The sequence below is a fragment of the Penaeus vannamei genome, chromosome 22 (assembly GCF_042767895.1).
Source record: "Penaeus vannamei isolate JL-2024 chromosome 22, ASM4276789v1, whole genome shotgun sequence".
NCBI lineage: Eukaryota > Metazoa > Arthropoda > Malacostraca > Decapoda > Penaeidae > Penaeus > Penaeus vannamei.
In genome coordinates this window covers 7,354,218-7,366,717 of record NC_091570.1, presented here as the reverse complement: position 1 = coordinate 7,366,717, position 12,500 = coordinate 7,354,218, and positions in this window count along the sequence as shown.

Genomic DNA, 12,500 nt, shown 5'->3' with positions numbered 1-12,500 from the left:
CCCATTCCTCACCGTCATCCGTTTACTGTAACGGCTCTCGCTACTACCCTGCTCACCGTCTCTCTCACTATCATCTCTCATCTTTCTCACTGTTGCCTATCTCATCCTCTGTCTGTCTCAGCATCACCTGTGTCATCACAATCACTTGTCTCATCATATGTCTCTCTCACGATCACCTGTCTCATCATATATCTCTCTCACGATCACCTGTCTCATCACCTATCTCTCTCACTTTCATCTGTTTCATTTTCTCTCTTGTCATCACCTCTCCCGTAACCTCTGCAATAATTCTTCCAAAGCCACAATTCTCACGATCACTTCGCTCACCATCCTTATCTTAGTACTAGCTCTCTCATCATCACCTGACTTTTTTATCTCTATGTCTTATATTCCGCAAATAGGGCCGTTTTTGCCTCAGACTTACCTTTCATTTTGAGCCGTACGATTAAGCCTTTGAAAGACTTAAGAGCTAGATCTCGCTTTCATAGCCACTAATCCTAGCTATGTAAACGTAACTGAGTATACATATCCGAGAATTGTGTGCACACATATCAAAGGGACAGGATTATACAGCTATTTACATCACCTCTTATCTCTTCAGGTCTTCGTTTATTAATGCAAATTGGTATTTTCTCATTCACAAAATCACATATGTATTCGTTGATTGTCTATTCTTGAAACAATTATTTTCTTTTGTTAATTTCTATCTGCACCCAAGCACGTATATTTTATTTTCTTATATGCATTGTTCCATCCTTCATCCCCATTCATCTGCCATTTATTCATTTACTTCTTATTCCATCTCTTTATATTTCTATTTATCTGCTCAATCCCTTCTTCCTTCCTTCCGTTCTTTCATTTTTCCTTCCTTCCCTCCTTTCCTTTCCTACATCCTTCCTTCCTTCTTTCCTTCCTTTCTTCTCCTTCCCTCCCTACCCCTCCCCCCGTTTCTCCTCTCTTCCCTTCCTCACACTTCCTTTCCTGCCTATCCTCCCTCTTTCATTCATCCCCTCTTTCTTGCTTCCTTCTCTTGCCTCACCTTTTCTAAACCACTGAGTGTTTTCACGTCGCAACCTTTCAGTGAATAGTGAGTGGGCGTCGGCATTCGTGGGGTTGAATACTGAATATGTTTGCAGATACTGTTATAATGAGTGGTTCGGGATCATTAATGTATGTACTGAGTGTTTGGGAGTTTATATATCTATATACATATGTGCGTATATACATACATACATATAAACACACACACACACACACACACACACACACACACACACACACACACACACACACACACACACACACACACACACACACACACACACACACACACACACACACACACACACACATATATATATATATATATATATATATATATATATATATATATATATATATATATATATATATATATATATCACTCTCTCTCTCTCTCTCTCTCTCTCTCTCTCTCCCTCTCTTTCTCTCTCTCTCTCTCTCTCTCTCTCTCTCTCTCTCTCTATATATATATATATATATATATATATATATATATATATATATATATATATATATATATATACATATATATATATATATATATATATATATATATATATATATATATATACATATACATATATACATATGTATGTATATAGATAGATATACAGAGAGAGAGAGAGAGAGAGAGAGAGAGAGAGAGAGAGAGAAGCATGCAGACAAGAAGACAGGCAGAAACAAGCAAAAAGAAAGCGAGAAAGTATAGACCGCCACAAACAAATGGTAGACACAAGTTGGACGAATGTGAGGGAACTCCCATTGAATACAAAACAGGTATTCTTTGAGTGCGTGAAGTTGCGCAGAATAAACTGTATAGTGCTCTATTGTTTCCATGGATACTGTGTGTGGTGACGTGACACTATAATGGAGCTGAAAGAAGTTAATTGACTTGTCTGGTGTGTAAACAATACCTACATATTCACGCCCGCTTAGCTAGGCAGGTTAACCGGGCTGACGTCATCCCCGGTGGTTATTTTCCGCTCCATTTTTTTCACCTGCTGCTTCTACATACACTGGGGAATATTCTATTAATTTTCATATTTTTTCCCAGGCAATGAAGGTTACAATAATCGATCGAATGTATCTGAGTAGTCACATTCAATAATTCAGACAATTACATAGAATGAAAATCCTTCGTAGTTAAATAACGCCAAAAGGCTTAACTAAGGAACCCAGATCTAACAGCTAAGCTCAAAAAAGGCTAATAATACACACTTGGTCGGATATCGTTCAACATCAATACCTCTGAAGAGCCTTCAAAACGCACTAATATTTAAGCCTAAATATTAGAGTCCATAGATTATGACAGCTCACACAATCCCTCGATGCATTATAGATCCAGAAAAAAGTGTCGAAGGTTAAAGGGGGAACTGTCAACTACCTTCAACTTCCTCTCTGTCACGTCGCCGTTTTATCAACCTCTCTATTGTTTTATCTATCCTGTATTTCCGCGATGTGTGTGTGTGTGTGCGTGTGTATGTGTGTGTATGTGTGTGTGTATGTGTATATGTGTGTGTGTGTGTGTGTGTGTGTGTGTGTGTGTGTGTGTGTGTGTGTGTGTGCGTGTGTGTGCGTGTGTGGGTGTGTTGTAATACTTCTGAATGCCGAGAATTATGAAAACCGAAAATCATATGTTGTTGGCATGTTACATTTAACTCCGTGTGCCAATGTTCTGGTGTAACCCAAAAATATTTAAGTATATATTGTTTATACAACGGAAACAAATATTTTACAAGGATATTTCTTATGTACGGATAGTACTTGCAGCCAGAAATCAATGGAATATTTAAGTTATAAAAGGAATTTCTTGTACCTTTTGTTTACTCTTATTCTATTATGTGAAATTGTTTACTATGAACTTTTGAGATATGGATTAACGCTATGTGAATTTGCATTAACTGAACATTCCACAGTGACCTAATATTGTAAAGACAGAAGACAATATTGAAACTTCTCTCTACTTTCCAATAATCTTGGGACGCCATCTTACTTTTCATGCGGAAGAATTTACTTTTTTACACCTATATTTTAAGTAAGAGGATATGTCAGTTTATATATTTATATTCCAAGAAAGCTTTAAATGCCCATGCTGCAAGTTGATTTATTGTATGTGTGTGTGTGCATAAATGATCGCGCTTCTATGAATTAGAATATTTGATATTTTGTATTTTTTGTTTTCTAGCATCACGGTTTACTATCACAGAGTTTGGTGTTAAATTTATTGATATCTTCAACATCTTTAATTGTGTAGGTTTAATCTATTGATATCTTCAACATCTTCCATTGTGTACAAATTGTTAATAGAGAGAAAACTATGAGTTGATTTAGTAATGTAAGAATATCCTTGTTTTTTTACTCTATAAAAAAGGGCTGAGATCAGTCTCAAAGGAAGCATCAAAGAGTTTAGTTAAATCATGGACATATTTTATGTAGGTAAAACATTCTTACATAAACAAAATCTTTTGTAGGAACAGCCAGTAAGATCAGGGTCCAGATAAAACTTAAGGACAAAGCAGGTACCTGATTAAGAATTCGGTAGCTGTAATAACGAAGCACCAGTCGAAATTTCTCGCTACATTCGCAAACCCATGGCGATGTAGAACCGTGTGATTTCTACCTCCAGTATTTGTGGTGAAGTACGTAAGAATTATATAAGTAATAATAATAATACGTAAGAATCTCCAGTCGAAATTTCTCGCTACATTCGCAACCCCATGGCGCTCTAGAACCGTGTGATTTCTGACTCCCGTATTTGTGGTGAAGTACGTAAGAATTATATAGTTACGTAATAGTATTAATGTTTTATTGTTTCTCACAAATGAGATGAGAGTTACTAACGAGTATCTACAGTGTGTGTGTGTGTGTGTGTGTGTGTGTGTGTGTGTGTGTGTGTGTGTGTGTGTGTGTGTGTGTGTGTGTGTGTGTGTGTGCCTGTGTCTGTGCACGTGTCCATGTGTGCAGTTATGCATTACTTGCGCGAGACGAGAGAATGTAAATGTAATTCATCTGTTCTTGTATCACAAATGTTCAAGACGGAAGCACATAGTTGTCGCTACGTGAGGCGTGACAGCAGACACAAGTAGCCACTTCAGTATTATAGTCTTATGCTCTCTCTCTCTCTCTCTCTCTCTCTCTTTCTCTCTTTCTCTCTCTCTCTCTCTCTCTCTCTCTCTCTCTCTCTCTCTCTCTCTCTCTCTCTCTCTCTCTCTCTCTCTCTCTCTCTCTCAGCATATCTATATCTATTTATCAATCTATCTAGAAAGAATGTGTATGTGTATGCGAGTGTGTTTATGTGAATAAGTGTATGTATGCGTGTGTGTGTGTGTGCGCACAAACACACATACACCGATATATAATGACATACATACATACATACATACACACACACACACACACACACACACACACACACACACACACACACACACACACCCACATATATATATATATATATATATATGTATATATAGATATATATATATATATATATATATTTATGTACATATATATATATATATATATATATATATATATATATATATATATATATATATATATATATATATATATATATATATATATATATATATATATATATATATATATATATATATATATATATATATATATATATATATATATATATATACATATATATATATATATATATATATATACATATATATATATATAAATATATATATATATATATATATATATATATATATATATATATATATATATATATATATATATAGTCGACGGGAGCCGGAGAGGCATAACGAACAACACGTCAAACTGCATGCAGAGTCAGCTGATGGGGAAAAAATCAGAATCACAAAAACATGAAATTAACCTGCTGTCTATGCTACTGATTGCAACAAAAACTATTCTATTTAGGTATGACGCAAACAAACACGTTATGCTTACTTATCCCGGCATGAGGGGTGGTCTACCATGGCGTTATTAGGGCGTCATCCTGAACGTATCAATACATGTCTCAACGAAGGTACACAAGCCAGGCGTACCGATGTGACTGATCACTTCTGGTATTGGCAGCGCTCCCCCATCGCCTGGCTAAACCACTCTCAGGCGCTGAAGAATTCCGGTGACCTCGTCAGACGTCTTCAGAATGCCAGATGCAGGAATAAAAAAGATAGCTTCTTTTGATTTGAAATTCCATCTTTATTAATGTACCCACAGACGGAGCAGTCCGAGAGCCGGAAGAGTCACCAGCTCCATGATAGATGATGAACTTCCCGCTGGCGAAAGATCACTTCATGAGCCCAGGGAAATTATGCGTGGACTTGGGTTACTTCGAGTTTGCAGGGGAAGAACACCAACAGATTAGTGCTCAGTCTTGGCCTGCCTCCTCATGGAGACGCTCAAGAGGAACCGCTACAGGGATATAATCGGCAGACATTCTACACGGCTTCGTTGAGTAGAGAATATCCTCGTCATCGTCCCCTGAAGGTCGTACTTACGTCATACCCTGACGCAGCTGAACTGTATCCACGAACAAATCCAGCTTACTTGTGAGAAAGAAGATCAGATATTTACCTTTCCTGGGTACTCTCATCCAGTGACTGCCTACGTTTCTTTGTGTAAAGACAGTCTACTAATAAAGACGATTACACTCATTATTACTCCGCCCATGGTAATAAAACAAAATCTGGGGTTGTATAACTATCCCACAGTGATTGGTGAGTTTGACGTCGCCTATGTAAATAATTCATTCTTGAAACAAATGTATCACAAGCTTTCTGCTTCACCTTAAAAATAAGACGGAGAACCTATTAACAAGATCATATCATATCCTGAACAAAGAGAAGAGACGAAGAGAAATGCAATCAAAATATCGCGGCAAAAAATATGCTGGAAACAAGAAGCATTTTACGGTTGTCAAGTGGTTCGTCAGATCATGTCTGATATATATATATATATATATATATATATATATATATATATATATATATATATATATATATATATATATCCTCTGTAGCTTCGCTGATGTTTGTATTCTTGAAGATACATTCGAAAACGGTTATCTCTTGTATTAAAGATATTATTTTCATACATTTTCTACATTTATGAGTGTGTGTACACACACACATATATGTGAGTGTGTGTGCATATATATGTGTGTGTGTGTATATACATATATATATATATATATACATATATATATATATATATATATATATATATATATATATATATATATATATATATATATATATATATGTGTGTGTGTGTGTGTGTGTGTGTGTGTATGTGTGTGTGTGTGTGTGTGTGTGTGTGTGTGTGTGTGTGTGTGTGTGTGTGAGTGTGTGTGTGTGTGTGTGTGTGTGTGTGTGTGTGTGTGTGTGTGTGTGTGTGTGTGTGTGTGTGTGTGTGTGTTTATGTGTGTGTGTGTGTGTATGTATAGACCTGTATTATCTATACATTAAAAAGTAACAAATCTCAATTCACAAACCGGCTAATGGGTTCGCTGCCACAACGTCGTTCCTTCCACAAGCAGCATAACAGGGCAACAGTGACCTGCACTCACCTCGGCTCCATTTAATTACTAATTTGCATCCGTTTTCTGTCGCGTCAATTGGGGGGGGGGGGAGGCTCATTTAAGTGCCCCCGAGCGTCAGAACCTTTTGTATTGCCAAGGTACACGCGAGGAATAGCATGCAATCGTGTATGAAATAAACATATTCTGCCACTTTTGTTTCATCGCAGACACAGGGAAAGGAGGAAAGTAATGATGATATTATAATAATGATGAAGATAATGATGGTTGTAACAATATTGATGATAATAGTAATAACATTAATAATAATAACAATAATAATAATTATGATGATAATAACCATAATAATAACCATAAAGGTTATAATATGAACAACAATAACAACAATACTGATGACAACAAGGATAATGCCGAAAATAAAATAACATCAACAATGATAATGATAATAGTAATAATATAAATAACAATAATGACATTAATAATAATAATGATAATGATAACAATGATTGAAATAATGATAATGAAAATGATGATGATAATGATAATATTAATGATAAAAATGGTAATATCGATTATAACTACAGCAATAATGATAATGATTAATAATAATTATAAAAATATTAGCAATTATAATCAATGATAATGATAGTAATAATGATGATACTGATAATGATAGTAGTGGTAATAATAACAGTAACAATAACAATATTGAAAATGATAATAATGATGATAATAATGATAAGAATGGCACTGATAACAATGATACTGATAACGATGATTCGATGATGACAGTAATAATAAGAGTGACAATGATCATGGTGATAATAAGAAAAGTAATGGTAATAATAATAATAGTAATAATAGAATAATACTAACAACGATAATACTAACAATTATTATACTTATAATGGTGACATTATCAATAAAAATCCTTTTGATGATAACGATGATAATGATGATGTAATTGGTGTGATGAAACTAATCAATTTTTATCAGGATGCCAATAAGAACAATCACAATTCTAATGATGATAACTGCAGTCACCATCACAGGGACGGCAGCGACAACCACCCCCTGTTCCCGCAGCGCGACCCTCACCCCCCTATGCAAGTCTTGTAAAACCCCAAGATTACGCAACCGGCACGAATACCATTTCCCTGAATTTCATGATCTGACAACTGCAACTTAATAGGTTTTACGGCAGTTTGTTTAGATTCGATTTCATCCTATCGAAAGGCCGGGTGTTTATGCACTGTTCCGTTGTCGGTCTCGCTTTCAATTTTTTCTCTCTCTCTCTCTCTCTCTCTCTCTCTCTCTCTCTCTCTCTCTCTCTCTCTCTCTCTCTCTCTCTCTCTCTCTCTCTCTCTCTCTCTCTCTCTCTCCCTCCCTCTCACTGCGTTGGGACTTTTTGTGTCTCTGTCTCTCCGGACTTTCTTATGCAGTTTGTCTCTGCGTTTTGCTATTGTTGTTATCCTTCCTTTCTTAATTATCTATTCTCTATTTTTTCTCCTCTCTTTCTCTCTCTCCCTCTCTCTCTCTCTCTCTCTCTCTCTCTCTCTCTCTCTCTCTCTCTCTCTCTCTCTCTCTCTGTGTTTCTCTCTCTCTCTCTCTGTTTCTTTGTTTCTCTCTCTCTCTCTCTATATATATATATATATATATATATATATATATATATATATATATATATATATATATATATATATATATATATATATGTGTGTGTGTGTGTGTGTGTGTGTGTGTGTGTGTGTGTGTGTGTGTGTGTGTGTGTGTGTGTGTGTGTGTGTGTGTGTGTGTGTGTGTGATGATGATAATGAAAATGATAATAATTGTGACAATAATAATAATGATAATGTAAATTAAAACAAAAAAGAAATAAAGATACTAATGATAATCACAATAATGAAGGTGGAAATGATCATGGTAGAGATGATAATGATAATAATGATAAATTTTCTATCACTATTACTATAGTTATCATCATTATTATTGTTATTGTTATTATCATTATCATTTTGGTTATTATTATTATCTTTTTGGTTATTATTATCATTACCATCAATATCATTATCATTATTATATCATTATCATTATGTTGTTGTTGTCATCAACATTACTACTACTATTAATATTATAATGACTGATATTAATAATATCATCATTTCTTATCACTATTATCATTATCATTATTGTCAGTTGTTATCCTTGACAATAAAAGACAATAAAGAAGCAAGGTAATTGTTGCAGAAAAAAGTACCCCCCCCCCTCCCGTCCCCCCGATCTGCTTCTAAAGAGTGCCAATGTATCTTCAAATCGGCGGCACGATCCATAATTCAACCTATCAGACAGCGGCTATTTGCGTAACCCCTTGCGCTCAACTCACCCGATTTCGTTTACTCCGTTCTGTAACTTGTGCCCTCCTCCTCCCGTTGGTCTCTCTGGTTTCTTCTTCTGTTGTTCCATTCATATCGCTTCTCTCATATTTGCGTTTGTCCTTCCCCCTCCTCCGTTTCATCACCTCTCCTCTTTGCTTCTCTCTTCGCGAATCTTGTTTGTCTCTCCATCATTCTTCTTTTCCTTTCTTCCTTTTACCTCTCCCTTCTCTCTTTTCTCTTTTTCTTCCTCTCTAGCTCTCCTTTCTCCCTCTCTTTCTTGTGAGTCTCCTTCCTTCTTCTTCACTTCCTTTCCATCCCCATCCTCCTCCTCTGTCTTTTCTTCCCTCTCAACTTCATTTCTCCTCTTATTATTCCTCCTTTTCTCCACTCTCTTTTCTTCCACTAGTTTTCATCCGTATCGTATAATCTGAATTTTAATTAGTGCCTCTTTTAGGGTGATTTATCTATACATATTTTTAGTCCCATCTTTCTACCCTCTAATCTACCTCTAATCCGGTTTTATCTCTTCTCATCTTCTCATCATTCTCTTTGTCCTTTCTCCCTCCTCCACTTCCTTCTCATTCGTATAATTCTTTTTACATCTCCCCCCCCTTTTACCTTTTCTTTCTTTTCCGTCCTTTTCTCTGTCTTTCATACACAGGCATACACATTCTTTCTGTTTGCCTAATTGTCTGTCTTTCTAAATTTATCTGTATCTAACAAATTTCCTCTCTCTCTCACTCTCTTCCTTCTCTTCTTCTTGTGTCCTCTCTCCTCTCCTCTCCCCTTCCCTTTCTCTATCTCCCTCTCTCTCCGTCCTCTTGTCATTCTCCCTCTATCTCTCTCCCCTTCCCTCTCTCTTTTTAACACATGCATACAAGCCTGTCTATTTGTCTACTTATCTGCCTATCCATCTATCTGTCTGTCTAACATATATCATTCTCTCTCTCTCTCTCTCTCTCTCTCTCTCTCTCTCTCTCTCTCTCTCCCTCTTGTCCATCGCTCTCATCAGTGTTGACAAAGGCATAGCTCTCTCCGTAGCTAATTGAACCCCAATTTGATACCCTGTGATCAAAGGCTTGCACACTTAAAAGATAAGTGAGTCGGAGATAAGGGTTGCTATAAGTTTGCCTGGTTAAGTGACCATAACTTGCCTGGTTAATAAGGGTGATTCTATACGTTCCTACTATGCCGTTTTGGTCATTATGGATGTCTTTCTCTCTTGGCACAGAAATTTCTAGACTCCAACATTTCCAGATATTTTTCTTTTTTTCTTTCTTTCTGTTTGGCTTTTTTAATTCCTGGAAAAAAAATATGAGATGACTAATAATCATCCGGGAACTGCACAGAGAGATGTAGCTTTAGAAATGAACAAAGTGAAATATTTACTAAAGTTTGCCCTTTGTACCTGATTTTACTTGTATCATGTGACTAACATTTCATATGCTTCTTCCATTTATTTCTATTTTTGTTTTCTTTTGTTTTTTCAGTGTTTCTCCTCTCATTCTCATTTCTCCCTCCTTCCTTCCTTCTCTTTTTCTTACCTTCGCCTCTCTCCCTTTTTCCCTCACTTTTTCCCACTCCCTCTCCTTACTTCCCTTTTTCTCATTCCTTTCTTTTCTCTCCTATTTTTGTTTCCTACTCTCTCTCTCGGTCCTGCCTCCCTCCCCCCTCTCTCTTTCCCTCTCTCTCTCTCTCTCTCTCTCTCTCTCTCTCTCTCTCTCTCTCTCTCTCTCTCTCTCTCTCTACGCAGAAATTGCTGTAAATAACAGCTCTCTCTCTCTCTCTCTCTCTCTCTCTCTCTCTGTGTCTCTCTCTCTCTCTATCTCTCTCTCTGTCTCTCTCTCTCTCTCTCTCGCTCGCTCGCTCGCTCTCTGTCTGCCTGTCTGTCTGTCTCACTCTCTTTCTCCCTCACTTTCTCTCTCTCCTCTGCTCTTCTCTCCCCTTCCTCTTCTCTCTTTCTATCCCCTTCCTTTCCCTTCTCTCCTATCCCTCCCTCCACCCATCCCTCGCTCTCCCCTTCTCTCTATCCTTTCTCCTTCCCTGAATCTCTACCATCAAACCAATATTTCCGCATGTTTTAGTGCCGCCCCCTCTCTGCCTCTTTTCAACCCACACAAGTGCACACGACGAGATCCTTCTCTTGATACGGGCGAAGGATGCGTCGGGTTCAGTCAGAACTCCTTGAGATATCCTTACAAGAGATCCTTACCAAAGATATCCTCTTCTCACGCTCCTCGGACGTGAGGAGCTCCCACAGTTAAACAAATATATATTTTTTCTTATTATTCATTTACTATTCTACTGCTTTATAACCTTTCCTTGTTTTCTTCTTTTTCCTCATCTTTTTCTTCATTTTTTCTTCTACTTTTTTTTCTTTTTCTTCTCTCTTTGTTTCAAATTGCTTTCTTATTGCTATTGTCACCTTTATTCCCTTTTGAGGTTTTATTCATGGTAAACAAAAATGATTTTCGACAGTTTGTATGATACCTATAAAAACTAACAAAACATTCATACATATATTAACAAATAAGTGTTCACACGCTGCACACACACATATGTATGTGCTGTACATATAGCGAAGTATACATATTGGACGTGCGTGTGTTTAGATACAAGAAGTACAAACACACACACATATGCAAACCCACACATATGCACATACAAACACACGCATAAACACACACACACACATATGTATACATATGTATATATATATATATATATATATATATATATATATATATATATATATATATATATATATATATATATATATATATATATATATATAGATAGATAGATAGATAGATAGATAGATAGATAGATAGATAGATAGATAGATAGATAGATAGATATATAGATAGATAGATAGATAGATAGATAAATAGATAGATAGATAGATAGATAGATAGATAGATATTTATATATATGCATATATATATGAATATATATATGAATATATATATATATATATATATATATATATATATATATATATATATATATATATATATATATATATATATATATATATATATGTTTGTGTGTGCGTGTGTGTGTGTGTGTAAATATTTATATATATATATATATATATATATATATATATATATATATATATATATATATATATATATATATATATATATATATATATATATATATATATACACAGATAGACAGATCCATATCTACGTATGTATGTATGTATGTGTGCGTGTGTGTGTGTGTCATATCTACGTATGTATGTATGTATGTATGTGTGCGCGTGTGTGCCATACGTACAATCCCAGCGCCTCCAGCATTTCGTCGCAGCCACATCGCCCGCGGTCAAATTTCCTTTTTACGCCGAACAGACTTACAGAATTTCCTTTTTCCTCTCGAAGTCCCTCCCGCGCACATAATCACGACATCAAAGCCACTGTCGTATTAACCCTCCTCCTCCTCCTCCCTTCACTTCCTCCTCCTCCCTTCTCTTCCTCCTCCTCCCTTCTCTGACTCCTCTTCTTTTCTCCTTCTCTTCCTCCTACTCCCTTCTCTGCCTCCTCTTCTTTTCT